Source organism: Pseudonaja textilis, chromosome 4, assembly GCF_049901715.1.
Source record: "Pseudonaja textilis isolate UNSWEBS1 chromosome 4, rPseTex1.2, whole genome shotgun sequence".
Lineage (NCBI taxonomy): Eukaryota > Metazoa > Chordata > Lepidosauria > Squamata > Elapidae > Pseudonaja > Pseudonaja textilis.
Window position 1 is genome coordinate 85336467 of NC_141993.1, and position 15720 is coordinate 85352186.

The following is a 15720-nucleotide window of genomic DNA, read 5'->3' on the forward strand; positions in this document are numbered from 1 at the left end:
GTTGTGAAAAATAGCAGAAATGTTTTTTTCCAAAGAGTGGCCGTCTTAGTGGTAAAACACTGCGTACCCACGATATTATCCCCCTTAATTCGAGTCAGCTACAGCACGCATCCAATGTGTGCTTCTTCTATAGTCCGTTAAGCTATATCTGCCAATGCTTCTGATTTAGCTCGACTGTCATGCTTTACGTAGGTCATTCCCCTTGGATAATCCATCTCAGTCATACCTGAGTAGCATCTTAGTCCTTGCTGACGTTGCAATAGAAATGGGTACAGACCAAAAGCAAAAACAGAAGTGTCACCACCATCTGGGAACCACTTGAAGGCAGCTTGAAGGCAGCTGGGGTCCCTTGTTAATAGGAAACTCTGTGGCTGTGAGAAGGACAGAGCACTCTTAATCATTTCCGACTGTTCCTCTACTTTACAACGACTCGTTGTAAAGAATGAGTGATGCTTTGACTCTGCTTCAGAACTGCAACTACCACTTGGAGATGTCAGATTTGAGGCCTCTTCCAGAAGTTAAGTGTCTGGAAGATCCTTTTTTGAGGAAGGACCTGGACAGAGGAGGACGAGCAGTAATCGTGGCCAACAAGGAGACATCTCGAGGGAGAATGTGCAGTGACCTCACCCCTTTCCTAAGAGGTCTGTATGGGGTGTGCCTAAGCTCACCAACGTGCCTACTGTCCCTGTCCTATTGTTTCTTTTATTTTTTCTTATATGTACCCATTTCATGTATTCATAACTATGTATATACTTATATATATTATCTTGTAAGTGATTGACACATCAAAATAAATAAATAAATAAAAATAAATAAATGAGACAGGGCAAACCAGTGTTTGGAAGGGGGTTGTTGAGATGAAGATGGTGGAGAGCTTTATTTCACTGAAATAATAGAAAATACTCGTAGCTTGGGTTTTAGATTTTAAATACAGATTAAGAGAGTTGGAAAGGAACTTGTAGGTCATTTAGTCCAACCCTCACCCAAGCAGGAGACCCTACACCATTTCTGACAGATGGCAGTCCTATCTCTTCTTGAAAGCCTCCAGGGATGAAGCTCCCACAACTTCTGAAGGCAACTTCTGTCCCATTGGTTGTTCTCACTGTCAGAAAGTTTCTCCTTATTTCCAGGTTAACTCTCTCCTTGTTCAGTTTCCATTCATTATTCCTTGTCTGGCCTTCAGGTGCTTTGGAAAATAGCTTGACCCCTCCACTCTGTGACAGCCCCTCAAATATTGGAAGACAGTTATCATGTCTCCCCTGGTCCTTCTCTTCCCTAGACTAGCCATGCCCAGTTCCTGCAACTGTTCATCGTTTGTTTTAGCCTCCAGTCCCCTCATCATCTTGGTTACTTTTCTCTGAACTCTTTATAGAGTCTCAACATCTTTTTTATAGTGTGGTGACCAAAACTATCTTGCAAGTAGAAGAGGACAAGAAAATCCTGCTGATCATGTGACCTAGTGTGGTAATGACACTTTCAGAAATTAAATTGAAACAAGTTTGGAGGGCAAACCTACTGCTTTATTTCAATTTCCAGCACTGTGTCATGCTGTTCTTATACTAAATACTAGTTTGATACCCGTGCTTTGCTATGAAACTGTGTGATCAGGCTTAGTTTTTGAAGAGGAAAATAAGGGGGCGGGGGGAATTCCGCCTCTGCCTACCAGCATCCATCAGTATTCATCTGGCAAGCATCCTGTCAGTGTGTGAGAGAGTGGAGGGCTGTTTGGAAACTGAAACATTAGTTGCTGTGTGAGCAAGAAGGAGACAGCAAGGAGCCTGGGAGTGGCTTAGCTCAACTGTTCTGTACTAAAGCTGCTTGGTGCTGTGAAACTAACACCAAAAGTCTTCTCCTCTGCTTGTGTTTTGCATTTGGAACAGATTTCTTTTCAGGTGGCGAGGGGGAGTAGAGCTCCTTAGCATCAGAGGGTGTTAATAATAATATAGGAAACACTAGTGCTCTGATGGTCATTTTGAAAAATCCTTTCTTAGCGAGCACTTAGAAGCCAAGAGGAACATATGTGACAAATTTCAAGTTTGTAGGCTTTACGGTTCTGGAAATTTTGTGATGACGCGTGAGTGGTATTTCACTTTTATATATATAGATAAGTAGATCTCAACTTACAACCATTCATTTAGGACCACCCAAAGTTACAACAGCACTGAAAAAAAGTCTTAAGACTTATGTTTTTCACACTTTTGGCTGCTGCAACCTCCCTTGTCTTCTTTAGACAGCAACCTCCCTAAATCTTCTTTAGACAGCCTTAAGCAATGGAAAAAGACTGGCCACAGCATTGTTCATACAAGGAGGGTATTGGAGGGAAGAGACGAGGGGTGGGATTCTACCAGTTTGCACCTATTCGCTGGAACCAGTTGTTAACATTCTAAGTAGTTTGGAGAACTGGTTGTTAGAAGAAATTACTGGCCTAATCCTGTACGGAAGGCAGGAAGGAAACATTCTGGTGTTGCTTACAGAAACTGCCTCTCTGTTAACCCTTATTACATTCTTGGCAGGACTAGACTTCCTGTCTCAGGAATGTCTCTGGAGGTTTTGCCCCCTCCTTTGAAGATACTTTGCTTGTGTGGAGTGACCATTCAAAGTTACAATGGCACTGAAAAAAGTGACTTATGACCATTTTTCACACTTACGGCTGTTGCAGCATCCCCACAGTCATGAGAGGCCAGGTGAGGAGATGCGTGCCTCGATGTGAGTGATATTGAGTTGGCCACACCCATCCAATAACATGACCGCCAAGCCACGCCCACCAACTAAGCCACACCCATAGAACTGGTTGTTAAAAAATTTGAAACCCACCCCTGGAAGAGACACATAGCAAATTGAACCCCATCCTCGTAAGGAGCTCCTGGTTCCTCAGTTTAGAGACATTCTGGAAATGACAACATGTCAAATTGTGGTTTTGCAAAGGAATGTCGTTGTGGACACAAAATAGCCTCCCAGAAGTGTGGTGTCAGCCACAGGAATTTGTTCCTGAGCCCACGTGGCTGCCTCCACCAAGGACATGGAGAATGCTGATCCCAGCTTTTTGCAAACTGCCAAATGTTCTGGATGTTTCTTGGCCTGAGAGTGGCATGACAAGGGGCAAATAGAGGAAGGAAGCCAGGTTGAGGGCAAAAGACAGAACAAATGAGTTGCCGGTATTTTAATAAGGCATATGATATAGTGTAGAATGGAGACTTTAAAAGGTTAAGAAGACAACATGATGCGCTTGTATCACTGTTTTTCGACCTCGGCAACTTTTAAGATGCGTGGACTTCAACTCCCAGCATGGCTGGCTGGGGAATTCTGGGAGTTGAAGTCCACAGGTCTTAAAGTTGCTAAGGTTGAAAAACGCAAGCTATATCAATAGAGTTTAAAATTGTTCAGGCAATAGCCTTCCCCATAACATTCCGTGATTGCGAAAACAAACTTGGAATCAGCAGGTTAGAAAGAATATCAACAAATTTCAACTGCCCAGAGCCGTTTGTGAGGGAAACGTAAAAAGTTTGATATATAAATAATTCCGATCCTTGATGCTGGGGAAGACTTTTCATAGCCAACGCTGCTGCCCCACAACAATTATAGATGATAGAACAGAGTATAGAAAAAACCAATCCAGAATTTTCATTCAAGATAGGGAGGAACAGAGTCCAATTATCATATTTTGCATAATTAGGGCAACAATCGGAAACCTGACATCATCATGTGGAGAGCTAGTTCCATTTAGTATAGTCACTAACAGCAACTTGATGGCGCTCACTCATTTACTCAATAGTATGGAATGTACTTGGAGTATGCTCAATACTTGGAATTGGAAGACGCCAATGTCAAGTCACTCAATGCAGGTGTTCAATTAATACATTCTAGACCGATGACAATCCATATAAGAAGATCTGTGTGGAACAAGTTGGAAAATGCCATCTCACACTAGTCCAACTAAAATGGACTCTACTGTCGGTCCTAAAGTTGGGAACAGAGGTGATGATATGAGGACCTGTCTCATTTCCAATAGCTACCAAACCATTTTTGTGTGATGGATAGAGGAACTAGAAGATAATATAAGGCCTATAATAACATCCCTCTCTATGTCTTTAGCAGAGCTCATTGGAGAATACACAGAGAATACCATGACCCAGTCAACGTACATCTCCAGTTGATCAATAGAAGAACGCAACAAGCATTGTCCAATCAATGTGTGGTTCTCTGAACTTCTACGCAAGGCAAACAAATAAATTGCCATCCATCTCCCATAAGGTCAGTAGCTGTTTTTTTTTTATATCTGTTTAGTCACTTGTCAGAACAAACAAACAAACTGAAATGTTACACAATGAGAAGCTTTCTACGTGCAAAGACATTGTTCTGTGGCATTTAATATGCTCTGCGAAGAATAAATATATGGAGGGGTGGACTTCAAACATTTTAGCAAAGGGTTCTCTGCTCAGTTGCTGGGTGGCCGTGACCATGAGGGGCGTGGCCTAGTTGGCCTCCTGCACCACAGCAGGATGGGGGGGGAGCTTTTTTGCCCTCCCCAGGCTCCAGAGGCTTTCTTTGAGCCTCCGGGAAAGCAAAAATGGCCTCCCCCGGGCTCCGGAGGCTCTCTGGAAGCCAAAAACGGGGCCATTTCCATTCTTCCCGAATTCTGGGAGGCCCGTATTTACCCTCCACATGTGCCCTGCACTTACCTGCATCCAAAACGGGCCGCGTGGGGACACCTGAGTCGTGTTCCTGGTTCCTATAGTCTGCATTTTTTTCCCCTCTGGAACTCCATCCTACTCCCACACCATTCAAAGGGTGTCCATCCCAAATTGTATAGCTAAAAGTCTGTAGAGATTCTCCATCATCCAGGTCTTGGTTGTGCCAAAGGTGCTTTTTCAGGGGAGTGTGAGTTGTAGTCCCACCTCACGCATGAAAGCCAGCTGGGTGACTTTGGGCCAATCACCAGGAAACAGAGAGTTCTAGTCCCGCCTTAGGCATGACAACCAGCTGGGTGACTTTTGGGCCAATCACCAGGAAACAGTGAGTTCTAGTCCCACCTTAGGCATGACAACCAGCTGTTTTACCAGGACTCAGTGAATTGTAGCCCTGTTTTAGGTATGGAAGCCAGCTGGGTGTCTTTGAGCCAATCACCAGGAGACTGTGAGTTCTAGTCTTGCCATAGCTGTGAAAGCCAGTTGGGTGACTTCTGGGCCAGTTACTCTCTCTCAGAGAACCCACTTCACAGGGTTGTTGTTGTGAGAAAATAGGAGGAGGAAGGAATATTAGGTATGTTCATTGCTTTAACTTATTTATGAAAATAAAAGCAGGATGAATGTAAGTAAATGAATAATTAAAAACATTTAAAATACTTTATATGGATATAAATGTGTATATCTTTTTAAAAACTCATACTATTTTTGGAATTGCAAAAATGCTGCACAGAACAGGGATCAGTTATTAAATAGGTGACAAAATATGTACTAACCAATAAGCCATTCTATCAGTGGATTTTCTGCTATTGAAGCCACAAGATACTAAATATTTGCTAATATCTTCTTGTCCTTTTACAGCTTGGGCTGGATCTGAAAACTCTACCTCTATTTTAGAAGTAATATTATTGTTTGGTTAGCCAAATGAGGGTGTTTCCTGTCACCTTTACTCATTGTATTTGCTACAGTATAGAAGAACAGTGTGCAAAATTAGTGTTATACTACAGACAAACAATGTCAATCGGAACAATGAACCATTAGCGACCAATTTAAATGCACGAATGGCATCCGTGGAGAAAATGTCAGTCACTTTGGGAAAGAGATTGCTTGGCAGTCTCCGAGCTAAGCTTTTATATTTAGATGTCAGGGCTCTGCGTAGAGGTAGGAGTTAACATCTCACTCTGTCAACATTTTCATAATTTCACATTTCAGCACATAAAGCTGCAAAGTGCAGTTTCTTGACAATTCTGGGTCAAGTGAACAGGCTGGTCAGCAGTTTAGTTCCAGGACTGATGCGAAACTGAGCTAGCTTAAGTACCTGTCTTATGTAACCAAAGGTTGGGAGGGCTTTTAAGGTGTAGCTGTGGCTGCATCTTGACACTGGATACTCTGTAAGATGGACCTCCAGACTCCCTCTGAGCATATCCAGTGAGGAGAGGAGAGGTTGCTACCCTGTCTTATTATATTTTTGCCACCAAAAAAGGCACTAGGTCTTATTTTCAGGGGGGATGCCATCTACTGACTCACCTCACTTGCATGCATCGCCCCTGGCTTCCTTTTTTGCTGTCAGAGGCCTTCAGGAACCTCTTCTGCAGCCTCCATGGCCAGCAAGGCTTTCCTGAAGGCCCCTGCAGCTGATAACAGAGCTCCAGCTGCCGAAGAAATGGGCCGGCAAGGCAGGAGTTGGGGTGTGCGAGGCCTGACTGCAACTGTCCAAAGGTAAGGAGTAGGGCAGCTCCACCCCCACATCCCCATCCTAGCTTAATTTTTACCTGTGCACCCTGGAGTGGATGGGGTCTTAATTAGGGTTTATTTTGGGGGTAGGGATTATATTAGGTGCATGTGTAAAAATCAAGCTAGGACTTACTTTCAGAGTAGGTCGTATTTTTGGGAAAAACACAGTAGATTAATTCTCATTAATCTCTTAGCACTAGATTATGCTCAGAATAGGGCAACTCGCCACAGCCAATTCACCATGGCCAGCTCACCACAGGACAACTCGCCGTGGGAAAATTTAACAAATCAATTCAATTATTTAAAATAAATAAAAATATTTTAATTTTTGCCATTCACATTTCATTCTGTTCCCCCTTTTGCATCCTTTTTTTAACAATGATATTATCCCACCATTTCTTTGACATTAGTGTAACCTTTGTCCTGCAGCCAATTATCCCACAGTAAACTGGCCATGGCAACTTGGCCATAGTGAATTGGCCGCAGCGAATTGTCATCGGTCCGATTATGCTCTAGCACAAGGTTTCTCATCCTTTTAAGATGCGTGGACTTCAGCTCCCAGAATTCCCCAGTCAGCATGCTCTGGCAGGTGTTCCTGTTGTATTAACAAATCAGTGGATGGTGCTGTAGCTTACTAATGCTGACATCACATTTTCCAGTTTTGTACCATAAGGAAGGCTGAGAGCTGAAGAATTGGTGTTTTTGAATTGTGTTGTTGGAGAAGACTCTTGAGAGTCCTTGGGTTACAAGGAGATCCAATCAGTCAATCCTAAAGAAATTCCTCCCGGGCTCTTCTTTGGAAGGACGGTTCCTGCAGCTGAGGCTCAAATCCTTTCGCCATCTAATGAGAAGAGAGGACTCCTTGGGGAAGATCCTGATGTTGGGAAAGAAGGAAGGCAAAAGGAGAAGGAGGATGGCAGAGGTTGAGATGGTTAGCTAGGGTCATCGACCCAATGAACGTGATTTTGGCCAAATTCCAGGAGACAATGGAGGACAGTGGGGGGCCCTGGTGTGTTATGGTCCACGGGGTCACGAAGAATCAGCCACGACTTAGGAACTGAATAATAACAACACAAATACATGAATGAATAAATAAATAAAGAATAAACCTGCTTTTCTAACAAAATAAGAACATAAGATGGATACAAATCAGACCCGTGCTTTTATTTGAGACACAGATGACCAAGATCAAATTATTACATTTCATTATGAGAAGATCCAACTCTCTGGAGAGGACTTGGATGGTGGGAAGACTGGAAGGAAAGAGAAGAAGAAGACAACCAGTGGCAGATTGGATTTTTTTATTAGTACCATGACAATGAGTGCGCTGCTGGAAGACCTGAAAAGCCAGGTTGGCAACCAATCATCATGAAAAAAAACAAACTCATGGCTATGTGGTTGCTCAGAGTCATCCCCAACTTAATGGGACATAATAAAGAGCCAGTTTGGTTCAGGGGTCAAGGCATTGAGGGGGGAAAGCAGGAGATCATGAGTTCTAGTCCCATCTTAGCCATGAAAGCCAGCTGGGTGACTTTGGGCCAGTCACTCTTCCTCAGCCCAAACTACTCTCACCAGGTGGCTGTTGAGGGGAAAATAAGGGGAGACAGGTGTGTTGGATACGTCACCTTGAGTTATTTATTTTCTTGATTACATTTTACGCCGTCCGAGACTTTTGATAATAGCAAATATTAATAAAGGATGCACAAAAATAAATAAATAAATAAAATAATCAGCCAATCAATCATTTTATTACGGTTTATTTTCCAGGATATATATTCTCTCTCTTTCTCTCTCTCTCTCAACCTCCCTCCCCCCTCTTTCTCTCTCTTTCACTCTCTCTCTCTGTCTCTCTCTCTCCTTTCTCTCTCTCTTTCTCTCTCTCTCTCTCTCTCTCTCTCACTCGCTCCCTCCCTCTCCCTCTCTCCCTCTCTCTTTCACTCTCTCTCCCTCTCTTCCTCCTTCCCCTAATCTCTCTCCCGCCCTCTCTTCCTCCCTCCCTCCCTCCCTCCCCCTCTCTCTTCCTCTCTCCCTCCTCCCTCTCCCTCTCTATCTCTTCCTCCCTCGCTCCCTCTCTTTCTCTCCCCCTCCCCTCTCCCTCCCTCCCTCCCTCTCTGCAACACTTGTGTGTCATCCAACAAAAGGGGTTATTAGCTATACTACACAGCTTACCTAAATACTCAGTTTTCATATTCAGGAAAGAACTCTCAAATTTCTACAGCTAATAATTGGAAATTTGCTTTGGAAGTGGCATGCCTGAAGAGATTCTAAGGTACTCATCAGGTTAGAATTAGCATTAGTGAAGCATTACTTTTCCACAGTTACTGTAATATGGCATGAAAAGTGCAGTTCTGTGGGTTGAATATGGGAAGAGGGGAACTATATAACACAGTTCTAAAGGGGAAAAATGATAACCTTTTTTTTTAATAACTGCTATAAAGATTGGAAGCTGCTTTATTTTATTTTATTTTTCTCCTCTTTTCCTAGCACTTTTTCTTTTATCTGTTTCTGTTGTTCTTTTATACATTGGTTCTTGTTTAATTTTTAATTATGTAAAAACTTTCGAGAGATGTTGTTTAAAACTCTGTGGTTCTGAATAGCACTTAATAAAATATTACCTGCCTTTGCCGTTATATCTGACAATTCCTTTGCAAACTTTCTTTAAAAATTCAGGAAGAGGAGGTGGGGGGGAGAAATGCGCTGTCAGTCTTGCAAGATTCTGTTGAAGTTATCCTTGTAATAAAGTAGAAATGGTCTTCTGATGATCTGCCTGGTCTACTTTATGAGACCGATATCAATCTTGAAAGCCTGAAAGTGTATCAGATACACACAAGTCTATAGTTCTTTGGGTATATAATATTGTATCCAGAGGTGGTATTCGTCAGGTTCTGACCAGTTCTGGAGAACCGGGTGTGGAAATTTTGAGTAGTTCAGAGAATCGGCAAATACCACCTCTGACTGGCCCCGCCCCCATCTCTTCTCCGCCTCCCATTGAGTATCAGCTGATTGGCTGGGTCTTCTTTGGTTGCCCTGCACAGGAGAACGGAGCTGGAAAGCAGGTTAGTGGGGGTGGGGGGGAGGGAATGGGGATTTTGCAGTATCCTTCCCCTGCCACGCCCACCAAGCCACGCCCACAAAACTGGTAGTAATTTTTTTTGAATCCCACCACTAATTGTATCTTTTTAAAAAAAAAAAAAATTTATTGAATTTACAATTAAAAACATATCAACAATACATACACACACACACAAAAAAAGGACATCCGGGCTAGCAAACCGGAGAAAGAAGAGAGTAAAGGGTGTAGAAGAAGAAAGAAAGAAAGAAGAGAGTAAGGGTGTAGAAGAAGAAAGAAAGAAAGAAAGAGAGAGAAGGAAGAAGTAGAAGAAGAGGAAGAAGAAAGAAAGAAAGAAAAGAGTAAAGGGTGTAGAAGAAGAAAGAAAGAAAAGAAAAGAAAGAGAAGAAAGAAAGGAAAGAAAGAAAGAAAGAAGAGAGTAAAGAAAAGAAAGAAAGAAAGAAAGAAGAGTAAAGAAAGGTGTAAGAAGAAAGAAAGAAAGAAAGAAGAGAGTAAAGGGTGTAGAAGAAGAAAGAAAGAAAGAAAAGAGTAAAGGGTGTAGAAGAAGAAAGAAAGAAAGAAAGAAGAGAGTAAAGGGTGTAGAAGAAGAAAGAAAGAAAGAAGAGAGTAAAGGGTGTAGAAGAAGAAAGAAAGAAAGAAAGAAAGAGAGAAGAAGGTGTAGAAGAAGAAAGAAAGAAAGAAAGAAAAAGAGTAAAGAGAAGAAGAAAGAAAGAAAGAGAGAGTAAGGGGTGTAGAAGAAGAAAGAAAGAAAGAAAGAAGAAAGAAAGAAGAAAGATAAAGGGTGTAGAAGAAGAAAGAAAGAAAGAAGAGAGTAAAGGGTGTAGAAGAAGAAAGAAAGAAAGAAGAGAGTAAAGGGTGTAGAAGAAGAAAGAGAAAGAAAGAAAGAAAGAGTAAAGGGTGTAGAAGAAGAAAGAAAGAAAGAAAGAAAGAAAGAAAAAGAAAGAAAGAAAGAAGAGAGAGTAAAGAAAGAAAGAAAGAAAGAAAAGAAGAAGTAAAGGGTGTAGAAGAAAGAAAGAAAAAGAAAGAAAGAAAGAGAAAGAAAGAAGAAAGAAAGAAGAAAGAAAGAAAGAAAGAAAGAAAGAAAGAAAGAAAGAAAGAAGAGAGTAGTAGAAGAAAGAAAGAAAGAAAGAAGAAAAGAAAGAGAAAGAAAGAAAGAAGAGAGTAAAGGGTGTAGAAGAAGAAAGAAAGAAAGAAAGAAAAGAGAAAGAAAGAAGAAAAAAAGAAAGAAAGAAGGAAAGAAGAAGAAAGAAAGAAGAAGGAGTAAAGGGTGTAGAAGAAGAAAGAAAGAAAGAAAGAAGAGAAAGAAGAAGAAGAAAGAAAGAAAAGAGTAAAGGGTGTAGAAGAAGAAAGAAAGAAAGAAAGAAGAGAGTAAAGGGTGTAGAAAGAAAGAAGAAAGAAAGAAAGAGAAAGAAGAAGAAGAAAGAAGGAAAGAATAAAGGGTGTAGAAGAAGAAAGAAAAGAAAGAAGAAAGAGAAAGAAAGAAAGAAAGGTAAAGGGTGTAGAAGAAGAAAGAAAGAAAGAAAGAAAGAGAAGGTAAAGAAAGAAAGAAAAGAAAGAAGAAAGAAGAAAGAAAGAAAGAAGAAGAGAGTAAAGGGTGTAGAAGAAGAAAGAAAGAAAGAAAGAAAAAGAGTAAAGGGTGTAGAAGAGAAAGAAAGAAAGAAAGAAAGAAAGAAAGAAAAGAAAGAAAGAAAGAAGAAGAAGAAGAAAGAAAAGAGAAAGAAAGAAAGAAAGAAAGAAAGAAAAGAGTAAAGGGTGTGTAGAAGAAGAAAGAAAGAAAGAAAGAAAGAGAAAGTAAAGAAGAAAGAAGAAAGAAAAAGTAAAGTAGAAGAAGAAAGAAAGAAAGAAAAGAAAAGAAGTAAAGAGAAGAAGAAAGAAAGAAAGAAAAGAGTAAAGGGTGTAAAGAAGAAAGAAAAGAAGAAAAGTAAGGGTGTAGAAGAAGAAAGAAAGAAAGAAAGAAAGAAAGAAAGAAAGAAAGAAAGGTAAAGGGTGTAGAAGAAGAAAGAAAGAAAGAAGAGAAAGGTGTAGAAGAAGAAAGAAGGAAAGAAGAGAGTAAAGTTAGAAGAAGAAGAAAGAAAGAAAGAAAGAAGAGAGATAAAGGGTGTAGAAGAAGAAAGAAAGAAAGAAAAGAGTAAAGGGTGTAGAAGAAGAAAGAAAGAAAGAAAGAAAGAAAGAAAGAAAGAAAGAAAGAAAGAAAGAAGAGAGTAAAGGGTGTAGAAGAAGAAAGAAAGAAAGAAAAGAGTAAAGGGTGTAGAAGAAGAAAGAAAGAAAGAAAGAAATGGTATCTTAACTGTTCCCTGATCAATTGCAAGTATGGAATAGAGTATGGCTCCTCCTCCCCCTCTCCTTCTCCTTCCTCCTCCTCCTCCTCCTCCTCTTCCTCCTTCTTCTCCTTGTCCTCTCCTCCCCCCTCTCCTCCTCCTCCTCCTCCTCCTCTTCCTCCTCCTTCTCCTCCTCCCATACACATCCCATGAGCTTTCATAGTCAGACTAAAGAAATTATGTCCCCTTTTAGCTCTCCCCGTAGTTTCCCAGCTCCTATTACCTTTTTTAAAAGATGAAGCAAAGTTGACTAGACCTCGGATTCTTCATAAAAGTGGGAAAACGACATCTAGGATCAGTAGAGACAGACTCTTGAATGGTAAACCCCGCACACATTGTTGTCTTTACGGTTCGTTTTCGGAAATTTGTTTCTGGATTATCTGGGATCTTTCTTTCTCCTCTCCAAATCATCTGATAAATAGGAATCAAAGGACTGTGTTGGTCCAATAGAAGGAAACACAAAACGGATGAAATATATGTTATCAATTTAGTGCAGCAAAGGGGGTTGCAATATCTTTTCCGAGACTGGCCTTCTTTTTTTAAAAAAAAAAAACAACACGCTAAATATGCTAGAAAATAAATAGGATTTTTATTCTTGGTGATGAAGGAATAAAATATATCCTCAGGCCACATGAGAATCAGCCAAAGCGTCTTAGATGTTGGTCACCATTGATGACGCTTCTGTAACAGCATCAATGAGCTGGAAAGATCCGAAAGTTGTTGGGGGAGCGGGGAAGGCTTCCTGTTATCTTTTAGCAACCAAAATTGCGATAAATTATTTGTGCCACGTAGAAAAACAAAACCTTCCCTTTCTTCTTTCTCTCATCATTCAGTACGGAAAAAAAACAGAACGGGCTATTTATGGTAATTTCTTTCAAAAGAGAAAAGGGATTTTGAAAGCCTTCTGAAGGGTGGTACACACGATTCTTGCATTATTTATTTGTGACATTTATGAATGAGAAATGAGAATGACCTGCGGTGTGTGCGTGCGTGCGTGCGTGTGTGAAATCTTCCCTTCCTGGCCTGTTCTTGCCTCCATTGAGTCCTTGGGGTGGGAGTGGGGGAACCTACCATGAAAACCCCCAAATTCTCTTCACTAGTTTCTGACTAACACAAAGATGAGCGATGGAAAGTGTCAACTCTAGCAAGCCCTCAGCCAAATAATTTCCAAAATTATCGGTTGCACTTGTTGATGATCTCTGGCAGAAGCAGGATGGGTTAGCGCCATGATGGCAAACCTCTGGCATGTGTGCCACAGGTGGCGTGCATAGCCCTCTCTGTGGGCACGCCAGCTGTCACCCCAGCCTGGCTCCAACACACATGCGTACACGCCTCCCACCGGCCAGCTGGTTTTCAGGTCTCTGCCGGGCATGTGCAGAGGGCGGGGTGCATGTGTGGGACACATGTGCGCATGTGAAAGTGCTCGCATTGCATGGTTGGAAGAAATATCCTTCTGGGTTCAGTTCCAAGTGGGGAAAAAAGACACTGGTGACTGTTTGGAAAGACGGTTTAATGGTGGACAGGATGACATGCCTTGGGTGAAGAAAGAAGGAAAAGGGGCAAGATGCTGGGAGTGCAATTGTTTTATACCTTCTGTTGGGATTTGAATTTGAGCTTGTGTTCTGATTGGTTGTTAGACTCCCATGAGGCCATGCAGGGGCAACTCTGTAGGCTGTCCTGAGTCTCAGGCTTGGTTGAGCCTTGCTGGATGATGATGTAATGAAAAGGGCTTTAGGCAATTCCTATTATCGCTCTACCTGGAGATCTTTGTTGTGTAAAATAGACTAGCCTAGGCCAGAATAATGGTTCATTAGCAAAGGTGAGTGTCATGCCCCTGTTGGAGTCTGACTCTGAGGGAGAGATGGAACAGCTGACAGGGATGGGAGTGTGGCTCCAGTGGTTGTGAAGGAAACTGGAGAAGGGCACAGGTTGGATGGGCATTCAGAGGAAGACCCAGGCCCATCCCCTCTTCATCCTATGGCACACAGGGAGGAGCAGATAAGGGAGAAACATAAGTGGTGTGGTCTAGGGGGGAGGAAGGGGTCCTGATCCCCTTCATGGGCTGCAGCTGTGAGGACTGGTTAAAAGGACAAACTGGGCATGGCAAAATTGCTGGAAGCAAAGCGTGCATTCTTGTCAGAGCTTATCTGTGTTTTGGCTTCCTCCCACCTATGGTTGCTGCGTTATCTAGTAGAAGTCTGCAATTAATCATCCTTGCTTCTGTAGTAATTCCTTCAGTGTGGTGTGTTGGGTTGTTGTTTTTTTTGAATTAACTTTACTTTGTGTGTGGACCAGAGGTGGGTATTCAGCAGGTTCTGACCAGTTCTGGAGAACCGATAGTGGAAATTTTGAGTAATTCAAGAACCGGCAAATACAACCTCTGACAGGAGATTTTACAGTATCCTTCCCCTGCCACGCCTACCAAGCCACACCCACAGAGCCAGTAGTAAAAGAAATTGAATCCCACCACTGGTGCGGACTGCATTTACTCCCCCCGTATACTGTTTTCTTTAAGAGTTTGATATCCTGTCAAGGATAATTGGACATTGGGGCCAAGTTGGAGGCATTTGTGACTTGCTTATTCTTGTGTCATGCCCCGGGTCATCACCGTCAGGGGGAGGAGTGAGTTTCTGCCTCTCTGAGTTTCTACTTTTCCTTTTAGGGGAAATATTCCACCTTTTTAATATTTCCTAGGATATTTCATTTTTCTAGGAGAGAGGTGGGTGCTTCCTATAGCATTTTGGGGGTCTGCACACCTGTACACACCCCCATGCCCCATTTTGGGCCTGGAAAGCCTCCTGTACCAATCTGGAAGCCAAAATGGGGCACAGGGGGAAGAGCACTTGCACGGGAGGAACTCGCATTGCATTTTGGGGTTGCACGGCTGCACATGCGTACTTTGGGCAGGGGTGAGATTCAAAAATTTTAACAACAGTTCTGGGGGCATGGCTTAGTTGGTGGGCATGGCTTGGTGGTCATGTGACTGAGTGGACATGGCTTGGTGGTCATGTTATTGGTTAGGTGTGGCCAACTCAACGTCGCTCACATCGAGGCACGCATCTCCTCCCCTGGCCTCTCATGACTGTGGGGATGCTGCAACAGTCGTAAATGTGAAAAATGGTCATAAGTCACTTTTTTCAGTGCCATTGTAACTTTGAATGGTCACTCCACACAAGCAAAGTACCAGAAAAGGAGGGGGAAACTCCAGAGAACTTCCTGAGACAGAAAGTCTAGTCCTACCAAGAATGTAATAAGGGTTAACGGAGAGGCAGTTTCTGTAAGCAACACCAGAATGTTTCCTTCCTGCCTTCCTTACAGGATTAGGCCAGTAATTTCTTCTAACAACCGGTTCTCTGAACTGCTTAGAATGTTAACAACCAGTTCTAGCGAATAGGTGAGAACTGGTAGAATCCCCACCCCTGGCCCTCGACACCAAAAAGTTAGCCATCATTGGGTTAGTACATCCCTCCTTGCTTTCCTTGAGCTCAGAGCAGCCTTCAGTACCATTGACCATGGTATGTATTGCATTTGTCTGTGGGATTTGGGGTTGGGCAGTGGAGTCTTATGCTGTTTGGTTTTTTTTAAATAATATAACAGAGTTAGAAGGGACCTTGGATCAGTGGTGGCATTCAAAAAATTTTACTACCAGTTCTGCAGGCATGGCTTTGTGGGCATGGTAGTGGAAGGATACTGTAATATCTCCAGTCAGAGGTGATATTTGCCGCTTCTCTGAACTGCTCAAAATTTCTGCTACTGGTTCTCCAGAAGTGGTCAGAACCTGCTGAATACCAGCTCTGCCTTGGAGGTCTCCTTGTCCAACCCCTTGCTCAGGCAGGAAAGCATTTCAGGCAAATGGTTGTCCAATCTTTTCTTAAAAACTCTGGTGACTCCATTGAGATGGCAGAGACAGAGACCA

At 42.3% G+C, this 15720-nt stretch overlaps 1 long non-coding RNA gene across 1 annotated transcript in view; it reads left to right on the top strand.

Annotated features, from left to right (window-relative positions):
* Positions 1 to 15720, top strand: part of LOC148125914 (uncharacterized) — a 53363-nt gene that overhangs the window by 37561 nt on the left and 82 nt on the right. Inside the window, exon 2 of the long non-coding RNA XR_015743383.1 lies at positions 4093 to 4251. This is a non-coding gene — a long non-coding RNA (uncharacterized LOC148125914). The remainder of the gene's footprint in view (positions 1 to 4092; positions 4252 to 15720) is intronic.